General features: G+C 48.6%; 1 pseudogene; it reads right to left on the reverse strand.

Annotated features, from left to right (window-relative positions):
- Positions 1 to 4,144: 4,144 nt before the first annotated feature.
- On the reverse strand, positions 4,145 to 4,763 carry LOC122426672 (annotated as a pseudogene).
- Between the last annotated feature and the right edge of the window lie 4,833 nt (positions 4,764 to 9,596).

The raw sequence follows: 9,596 nt of genomic DNA on the forward strand, positions 1-9,596 counted from the left end.
CCACATGCTATGGAGCACCTAAGCCCATGTGCCACAACTACTGAATCCTTGCTCTAGAGCCTGCAAACTGGAAAAAGAGAAGCCACCACAATGAGGAGTCCATGCACCACAATGAATAGTAGACCCCGCTTACCACAACTAGAGAAAGCCTGTGCAAAACAACCAAGGCACAGCACAGCCAAAAATAAATAAACAGATATAAAGGATTTTTTTTTTTTTTTTGGCCCCTGGAGCTTTTTTTTTTTTTTTTTTAAATTTATTTATTTATTTATTTTTTCAGTGGGTTTTGTCATACATTGACACGAACCAGCAATAGATTTACACGTATTCCCCATCCCGATCCCCCCTCCCACCTCCCAAGGATTTTTAAGAGAGAGAGATGAGAATATTCTTGCCTCCTGGCACTGGAACGCCTTCCTGGAGTTTCCCATGAATGCCTTCTTCTGGAATAGGAGCTCCATGAAATGAGAGCTCTAGTGAAGTATCCATTAAAACCTATGTCAGGCACACACACACACACCCTTCAAGTTAATGGTATGTGAACAGGAGCAGGCCCTGAGCAGAGTAATTCCATGCACAAGTTCTGCACTGGCAGGAAGGATTGTGGAAATGGTGGCTTGGTACTCAACATCCCTTGCTTCCTCCTAGCATGCCTTCTGGCACTGTGAAAAAAAAAAACAACTACATTTCCCAGACTCCCTTGCAGCTAGAACTCTGTGAATATGGTTCTCCTAATCCATATACAGTTGGGTGAGATTTGGGAGGTGAAAATAAGAAGGCCAAAGGCTCCAAGTCAGCTTTTTTTGCAACAGTATCAGCAGTGGAACCATAGTCAAAGTTTGGAGCATCTTTTTTTTTTTCCCTTGCAGATCTGGCATAGGTCTGGAGCCAGCACTTACAGATTCTCCACCTTTCCAAGTGAAGCAAAGGGAGCAACTCCCCAGGCGGGTAAGTTCTGTGGATTTGTCCCTGAATTACTCTCAGAGGCCTTTTCTAGAACCAGTTCCCTGTCCCTTCTTGTTATTTTGGAAGCATTTAAAGCCCTGTCCGACATTCCTTTCCACTTGGCCTGCATGCGTGCTAAGTTGCTTCAATTGTGTCCAACTCTGTGCGACCCCAGTGTCTGTAGCCTGCAATGCTCCATAGCGGTTTATTTATTTGCAACTGAGTCTTAAAGAATACACCTGCTTTGCCTGAGTTGTCATGCATGAAGACAAGCAATCAGTCATCCTGAACCTCTGTATCCTCATCTTTAGAATGGAAGTAAGAATACCCTTATGGCAGAAAGTGAAGAGGAACTAAAAAGCCTCTTGATGAAAGTGAAAGAGGAGAGTGAAAAAGTTGGCTTAAAGCTCAACATTCAGAAAACTAAGATCATGGCATCTGGTCCCATCACCTCATAGGAAATAGATGGGGAGACAGTGGAAACAGTGCCAGACTTTATTTTTTGGGGCTCCAAAATCACTGCAGATGGTGACTACAGCCATGAAATTAAAAGACGCTTACTCCTTGGAAGGAAACTTATGACCAACCTAGACAGCATATTAAAAAGCAGAGACATTACTTTGCCAACAAAGGTCCGTCTGATCAAGGCTATGGTTTTTCCAGTGGTCACGTATGGATGTGAGAGTTGGACTGTGAAGAAAGCTGAGCGCCGAAAAATTGATGCTTTTGAACTGTGGTGATGGAGAAGACTCTTGAGAGTCCCTTGGACTGCAAGGAGATCCAACCAGTCCATCCTGAAGGAGATCAGTGCTGGGTGTTCATTGGAAGGACAGATGCTGAAGCTGAAACTCCAATACTTTGGCCACCTCATGGAAAGAGTTGACTCATTGGAAAAGACCCTGATGCTGGGAGGGATTGGGGGCAGGAGGAGAAGGGGACGACAGAGGGTGAGATGGCTGGATGGCATCACCGAGTCGATGGGCATGAGTTTGAGTAAACTCCAGGAGTTTGTGATGGACAGGGAGACCTGGTGTGCTGCGATTCATGGGGTCGCAAAGAGTCGGACACGACTGAGAGACTGAACTGAAACTGAAGAATACCTCACTGAGGATTAAATAGGAAGTATTTTAAGAAGCTATCATGCTACTTGACAATAGTTTCATGAACTGGAGCTCTTTGGTTCAGCTCACGAATCATTGCAGCTTGTACTCCTGTGAAGTAACAGTCTCAGTCTGCATCCTCCTTTCTCCCAGAAATTTACCCTGACCTTTTCTATCTCTGCATGGTTAAAACTCAGAGCCAAGAAGGGGTAGGCCCAGTTTTGCAGGGCAGGGGAGAGACCACCCAACTGGGGCTTGGATGATCTAGGTACCAGTAGCCCTCTTTTACAGACGAGAAGACTGAGGTTTAGGGAAGATAAAGGACTTGCTTAAGATCAATAAGCCATGAAAGCAGAGAAGGGATCTAAAGACATTTTGTCTGACTCCAGAGTGTGAAGCCTTTCATCAGCACACTGAACATACACCTGTTACTTTTGGTATGTGATCCACTCCCCTTTCAGTCTGAGGAAAGCAGCTGGCAAACTTCGTTTCAAAGACATGTTATCTCAACAGGCAGGCCCTTGGATGGCTCAGTGGTCAAGAACATCTCTCCAGAAAACTGGGGCTACTTGGGTACCACAAAGAGCATTCAGAAGGTGGCAGGTCCATTGCTAGGATCTGGCTGAGATGACAGCTCTGATTTCTTGCCCAAGGAGTCAGGAGGAAAATATCTATTCCCTCGGTTGACATCGACCTAGAACAAGCTCTACACACGGTGCCATGGGGTTTGCAGCAACGTAGGCTCCAGCAGGGAGCCCAGGCAGTGAGGGTTACTCCACCCTCCCTTGCCTGCCCATCAGCAGGCCTCAGAGCTCTCCAAGGACATCTTCCCAGGGCCCTAGGACTTTCACACCTCCAGAGAGTACCCGCCCCCACCCCCCGCCCACTGCCAGTCCCCTTCCCACCAATTGCCCACCTTTAAAGGTACACTGGGCAGCTTCCTCCTCTAGGACAGAACTCAGTTCAGCAACCTCTCCCATCTCTGAGGGTCTGCAGCCCTTATTTCATGCAGACTGCCCCTCAAGGACAGAGCAAATCCTGCCTTGTGTCCTGATTACAGTGGGAAAGTAGGAGGCCTGGGCTGACCTCAAACCTACATCAGCCCCACTGTTCTTGCATGTTATTGAGTTTCTATGAACCTTTTTCTTAACCTGTGAAAAGTTACTAATATCTACTTTGCTGGAGAGGTAAGCATGTACTGGGGCTCCTATTCAGTAGATGGTCATTCCCTCCTCCTGGCCTCTCTCCTGCCTTTCATATTATACCATCCTTCAGGGCAAGAGACAGAAACTTTTTATCTCTTTATTCACAACCACACCCATCCACACCTGCCCATGGAGGCTGCCTGACAAAACCTGTTGAATGAGTCAACAGCTAGAAGCCTATGGTGAAAATCACTCCATTTGTTTCATTCTTCTGTTTGTTAAACAGAAGTGTCTTGAGTCTTAACCAGATGTCAAGCCCTGTGCTTGCTGCCAAGGATAGAAAACACGAGTCAAGGTCCCTGTCCTCAAGAGGACCACGGGTTGTGATAAAACAGACATGTCGGATATCATTGTCCAGTGTGATCACTGGACTAGGGGTGTCTAGGGGGGAATGTCTAACGCGGGGAGGTGGGGACAAAGTTGTCAGGGGAAGTTTCCTAGAGGAGGTGGGGCCTCATCCAACTTCATTTAGTGTCTGTGTCTCTCCAACCATTGGAATGGATGTACCATGAAGCAGAGATTTTGGTTTTGTTCACTGCTGTGTCCCCAGGACTTAAAAGACTACCTGGTACGTGGTAGATGTTTGATAAATTTATGTTGAATGAATCAATGAAACAGGCAAAGAAGAGGAAAAATTGTGGTCAGAGGCTTGGAGGCAGGAGATCACTTGGCTCCTCTGGGTTCCTGCATCCCTTGTTTTTCTTTCAATAAACCCAATCAATCTACACAGGACCCTACACCTCACAGAGGCTCTCATACCGCATGTTAGTTTCACAACAGCCCAGTGAGGTGAGCTGGGCAGGTACACCTCTCCCTATTCACCCATGGGGAAACTATTCTTGTTTTTGTTTTTTTTTTAAGAAGCCAACAAATCTTTTTTAAACACCTGCAAAGTTACTGGGAGGAAGGCATGGTGCTGGACACCCTGTCAGTCTATCTTCTCCATGACGTTCTTGGGCTTAATGTGCTCTTCCTGGCTACAGATGGAGATCTTGTCTAACTCGTGAGGACTCCAGCCATACTGCTCATTCACACCTTTAGCTTGCTGCCTGTCAGATCCCCCAGCATCTCGGCCAGCAGCCAGAGATTGAGGTGCTGAGGAGTGATGCCCTCGACATGGCAGATTTCGAGTCTTCGAAGCCGGTTGTACCTTCCAAGAGATCCATGTTTTTATCCAGGGCTTACCAGAAGGCCTCGAAGCGGCAGGTCACCAGCAGGTCTCTGAGGGACAAAATCCGCCGGGTGGGCCGTTCTTCCTGCTGCACTTGCACGGCGTGAAGTCAGTGTGGGGCAGGTTGGTGTGGGTCTGTAGCAGGATCTGGGCAGTGAGCGTGGTCTGGAAGAAGACTGGGTACAGCTTCAGCACAGCTGGATTGGCTTCCAGATCATAAATATTCTCCTTGGCCTGCGTCTCCTCATAGTGGTCCAGGGTGGCCAGGTTCTCAGCATTGTACCTGTCCATCCCCTTGAGTGACTTGCCCGCGTTCGCTCTCACCTGCTCAAACATCATCATGACAGCTTTGGCCTCCCACACCAGTGATGGAGCCGAAGACCCTGCTGGGCTTCATCCTTGAGAACTAGAAAAGTGGGGAAACTTATCTTTAGAGAGAAAAAGTGTTTGACCTGTGGTCCCATGGCAAATTGATGACCTTGCTGAGAGGAGAACTCAGGTCTCCTGGCTCTGATACCTGGCTCTAACCTGCTCCCCTGTGGGCAGCTCTGCCCTCCAAGGACCGACAGGGCTGCGGTGCTCAGCGGATCTGGGTGTCTCAACCTTCACATTCGGAGAGGGGACCCAGAATCAAGGTGAAGAGAAAGATCCTGGTCCTGAGAATGGAGATGGTATAGTAATAGTAATGGTGAGGAAGAGGAGGAGGAAAATTAGAACTTTTCTATTGTGCTCAGTTGCTTTAGTCATGTCCAACTCTTTGCAGCCCCATGGACTGTAGCCCTCTAGGCTCCTCTGTCCATGGAATTCTACAGGCAAAAATACTAAGTGGGTTGCCATTTTCAGGAAGTTCAGTTGCTGTTCAGTTGCTAAGTCATGTCCGACTCTTTGTGACCCCCATGGATTTCAGCACGCCAGGCTCCTCTGTCCTCCACTGTCTCCCAGAGTTTGCTCAAATTCATGTCCATTGAGTCAGTGAGGCTATCTGACCATCTCATCCTCTGCCGCCCCCTGCTCCTTTTGCCTTCAATCTTTTCCAGCATCAGGGTGCTTGACATCTGTTTCCTCATGGATTCCTTACCACAGCCCTATGAGGTGGATATTCTTCCCCCTATTTAACAGATTAAAAAAACTGAGCTCAGAAAGGTTAATTCACCTTTGAATTGTTTGAGGCCATGCTGCCAGTTAGTGGTAGAGCTGAATCATAAGCCAAGTCTGTTGAGCTTTTTTTTTTTTTACCATCTTTGGTCATCTGCAAAGGGCAAAGGATGTAGGACACGTGTGATGCTGTGATTCTGTGTGCATGCTGGGAGCCAGGAGGACCTCAGAGCCCTGGCCGGGAGGCACTGTCAAGGCCAAGCAGCTTGGACCCCAGAGTCTAGGGACTGAGGCCCATGGTTCTGGCTCAGAGCTTCTCTTGCTGCCATAGCTGTCACACAACAGACACTTACATAATGCCAGGTAGGTGCCTAGCATAGCTGGGTTGTACATGGAACCCAAACACCCAGCCTGCCCCATTTATTGGGAATAAATGGGGGCACATTAATAGTAACTACTTCACTGCAACCCAGCCTTTGAAATCATCCTCAATTAGTTCTCCTGTATCAGTTGAGTATTTTGGTTCGTAGCCCATGGCCCTAAAGTCAACCAGACTATGTTCAAATCCCTCTGCCTCTCTAGCTTGCATCTTGAGCAAATTCCGCGGCATGTCTCAGTTTGTTTCCTTACCTCCTTTACAAAATAGGACTTGGAACAGACGTGGAGTTGTTATGGAGACCGTAGCGGACCGTGCCTGGGAAGGGCTTAACCCAGCACCTCGCCCAGAGAAAGAGTTGGATGAACGCAGCTGTCAGGAGGGTTTTTCTGAGAGGTTCCGGGGATGGCTCTATGGGCGCCCAAGCATGTCACCATCTGCCTCCATGGGAAGACAAGGCTTGGCAAGCCAAGGGTGTTGTGTCTTGTGGGGCTCCCCCAGTGCTGGGCCAGCAAGTCACACCTACCACACGTTCTGTTCTCAGCGATGAGAAGGGTGTCCCACTCACGCCCCCGGTCCCGCTCTATCAGCAGAGGGTGAAGGAGCTGAAAAGGCGGCTCGTGCCCTCCCATTCATCAGAGCCCTCCATGGCGGCAGCTCCTTCAACTCCGACAAGTGGGCTCGCTGAGCGGCCTGACCCCGTGACTCTTATTCAACATCATGGGCACTTCATCCTCCTGAGGACTCCTCCGTCCCCACACACATGGGCCTGAGGGGTCCATGCTAACCCCTAATGTCTGAACCTCAGCAGACTTAACACCTACTTCTGGCCACCCCAAATCTCCCAGGCTGGGTAGAAAAGACTCCAATAAGGGATAAGGCTGAAGACCTTTAAGGGACAGAGAAAGTGTTGCAGGAACACAGAGCGGGGAGTTTTTCTTCTGCCTGGACCAGGAAAGGCAATCTCACCACATCACTAATGACTCAACCTGCTCTGTGCCTCCTCAGACCCCCAGTTTAGCCTATCAGACCTTCTCTGATGCAACCCCTGCCCAGGCAACCACAACATCTCCATGACCTCACTTCATCCTGCCGGAGGAGGTGGCAGTTTTATTACACAGAAAAGGAAATAAGGCTCAGAGATTTTAAATGATTTTCTCAAGGTCACAAAACAAGCTAGAATTTGAACGCAGACCCCACCCCAGAGCCTGTGCTCAAAGAATCACAGAATCACTTTAAAAACTAAATGAGCAGGTCTTCCCTGGTGGCTCAGTGGTAAAGAATCCTCCTGCAAATACAGGAGACACAGGTTCGATCCCTGATCTGGGAAGAACCCACATGCCGTGGAACAAATAAGCCTATGTGCTGCAACTTTTTTTTTTTTGCAAGAAATAATCCCTGGGAGTCAAGGGGAGCAGGACCGTCTCCAAGCGCCACGCCCAGCCTCCACAGACTGAGAAGGCAGTGCCGCATGGAGGTTACAAGCCTTGGGGACCCTGGAGCTCCACACCCTGGATCCAAACCTCGTATCTGTGGCTTCCAACTCTGTCCCTTCACTGGGCGTCTCAGAGCCCCGCCCCTCTCCTGGGAAGTGGAGATCAGGAGGGTGTGTAAGCAGAGGATTGTTAGATGAGAGCAGTGCCTGGCCAGAGTGGGCACCGCATCATGGCCTCTTCTCTCCTCTTCCTGTGATTATCGCAGGGCCGCACATAATGGAAGCCTTTGCTCCCCAATCTGCCCAGCACAGAATCCCTGGGCAAAACATAACGCCAACAGCAGTATGTATAAATAACCAGTTAAGGCTGCCTCTGTGCATGCTAAGTCGCTTCAGTCATGTCCAAGTCTTTGCAACCCTGTGGATTGTAGCCCACCGGGCTCCTCTGTCCAAGGAATTCACTCCAGCCAAGAATACTGGAATGGGTTGCCATGCCCTCCTCCAGGGGATCTTCCCGATTCAGGGATCAAACCCACGTCTCTTATATCTCCTGCATTGGCAGGTGGGTTCTTTACCACTAGGCACCACCTGGGAAGCCCCCAGTGAAGGCTGCTGCTGCTGCTAAGTCGCTTCAGTCATGTCCAATTCTGTGCGACCCCACAGACGGCAGCCTACCAGGCTCCCCCGTCTCTGGGATTCTCTAGGCAAGAACACTGGAGTGGGTTGCCATTTCCTTCTCCAAGGCATGAAGGTGAAAAGTGAAAGTGAAGTCGCTCAGTCGTGTCTGACTCAGCGACCCCATGGACTGCAGCCTACCAGGCTCCTCCGTCCATGGGATTTTCCAGGCAAGAGTACTGGAGTGGGGTGCCATTGCCTTCTCCGGTGCTGCAACTTTTGAGTCTGTGCCCTGGAGCTCAAGGACCACGGAGCCCTAGAGCTGCAAAGATCAAAGCCCACGCGCCCCAGAGCCCATGCTCCGCAATGAGAAGCCACTGCAATGAGAGACCCGAGCTCTGCAGCAAAGAGTTGCCCCCACTGATGGCAGCTAGAGAAAAGCCCATGCAGCACAGAAGACCAAAAAATAAGTAAGTGAATACATCTATATATGTATATTGAAAAAAATGCCAAATGAGCAAATTGTAGGGGACTTCTCTGGCGGTCCAGTGGTTAAGACTCTGTGGTTCCACTGCAGGGGATGTGGGTTTGATCCCTGGGTGGGGAACTAAGATCCCACATGCTGCATGGCAAAAAAAAAAAAAGAAGTAAAAGTAAAAAAAAAAAAAATTAAATGAGCCATTTGTAAAAACACTTTGGAAAGCATACAAGGGAAATTAAAGACACCATTCATAGTAAATATCTTTTAACTAAAAATATTTCCCTCATCTTGATCAAAACCCTCAAGGAATCCAAGGATAGTATCACCTCTAGATTTGGCCACTCTTAACAACACATCAGAGGCTTCCCAAGTGGTACAGTGGTAAAGAACCTGCCTACCAATGCTGGAGACACAAGAGACATGGATTCGATCCCTGCATTGGAAAGATCCTCTGGACTAGGAAACGGGAACCCACTTCAGTGTTCTTGCCTGGAATATTCCATGGACAGAGGAGCCTGGTGGGTAAAGGGGTCGCAGAGTCAGACACAACTGAGCGACTGAGCACACACACACAAACTCATCAAAGGAGACCAAAGGGGTCAACATGAGGTGTCTTACAGAACTGAGGGTCCTCCTTTCTGGACAGAGTGGGCAGGCACAGATTCTGGGACTGTTCTTTGTGGATTATGGCAATACCAGACTCTGCTCGGTCCTCCTCCAGAAGGAGCTGTCTAAAGCCCATTGCTCTGAGCAGCATCAGCATTGGGAAGGTATGCCCATTGAAGATGGGTTCTGGCAGCTCTTCCCAAAGTTCACTAGGGAACACTTACAAAGTAAGGGTATGTTAGCAGAACACTGCCAGAAGGCGATCACCTCCAGGTTAAAGGAGACAGCCCAGTCGCTCACAAACCAACAAAGGTGTCACAAATTAACTGCTATAAGAAATGATCCACAAATTGACTCCTGTTTTGAATAGACAACAAGCATTGAGTATCACAGTCACATGCTGAAATTACAAATTGCAAAACATAGTAAAATGATCAAATAGCTTGACTTCAATTCAACATGTGGTTGGTGAATACATTCCTATGAAAGTGGAGAAATATTTGTTGAAACAATGCATATGCACATTGGAGACTAGTTCGTGAAACTTGGAGGAATTCTTGATGTGTT

Source organism: Cervus canadensis, chromosome 24 (genome assembly GCF_019320065.1).
Source record: "Cervus canadensis isolate Bull #8, Minnesota chromosome 24, ASM1932006v1, whole genome shotgun sequence".
Taxonomy (NCBI): Eukaryota; Metazoa; Chordata; class Mammalia; order Artiodactyla; family Cervidae; genus Cervus; species Cervus canadensis.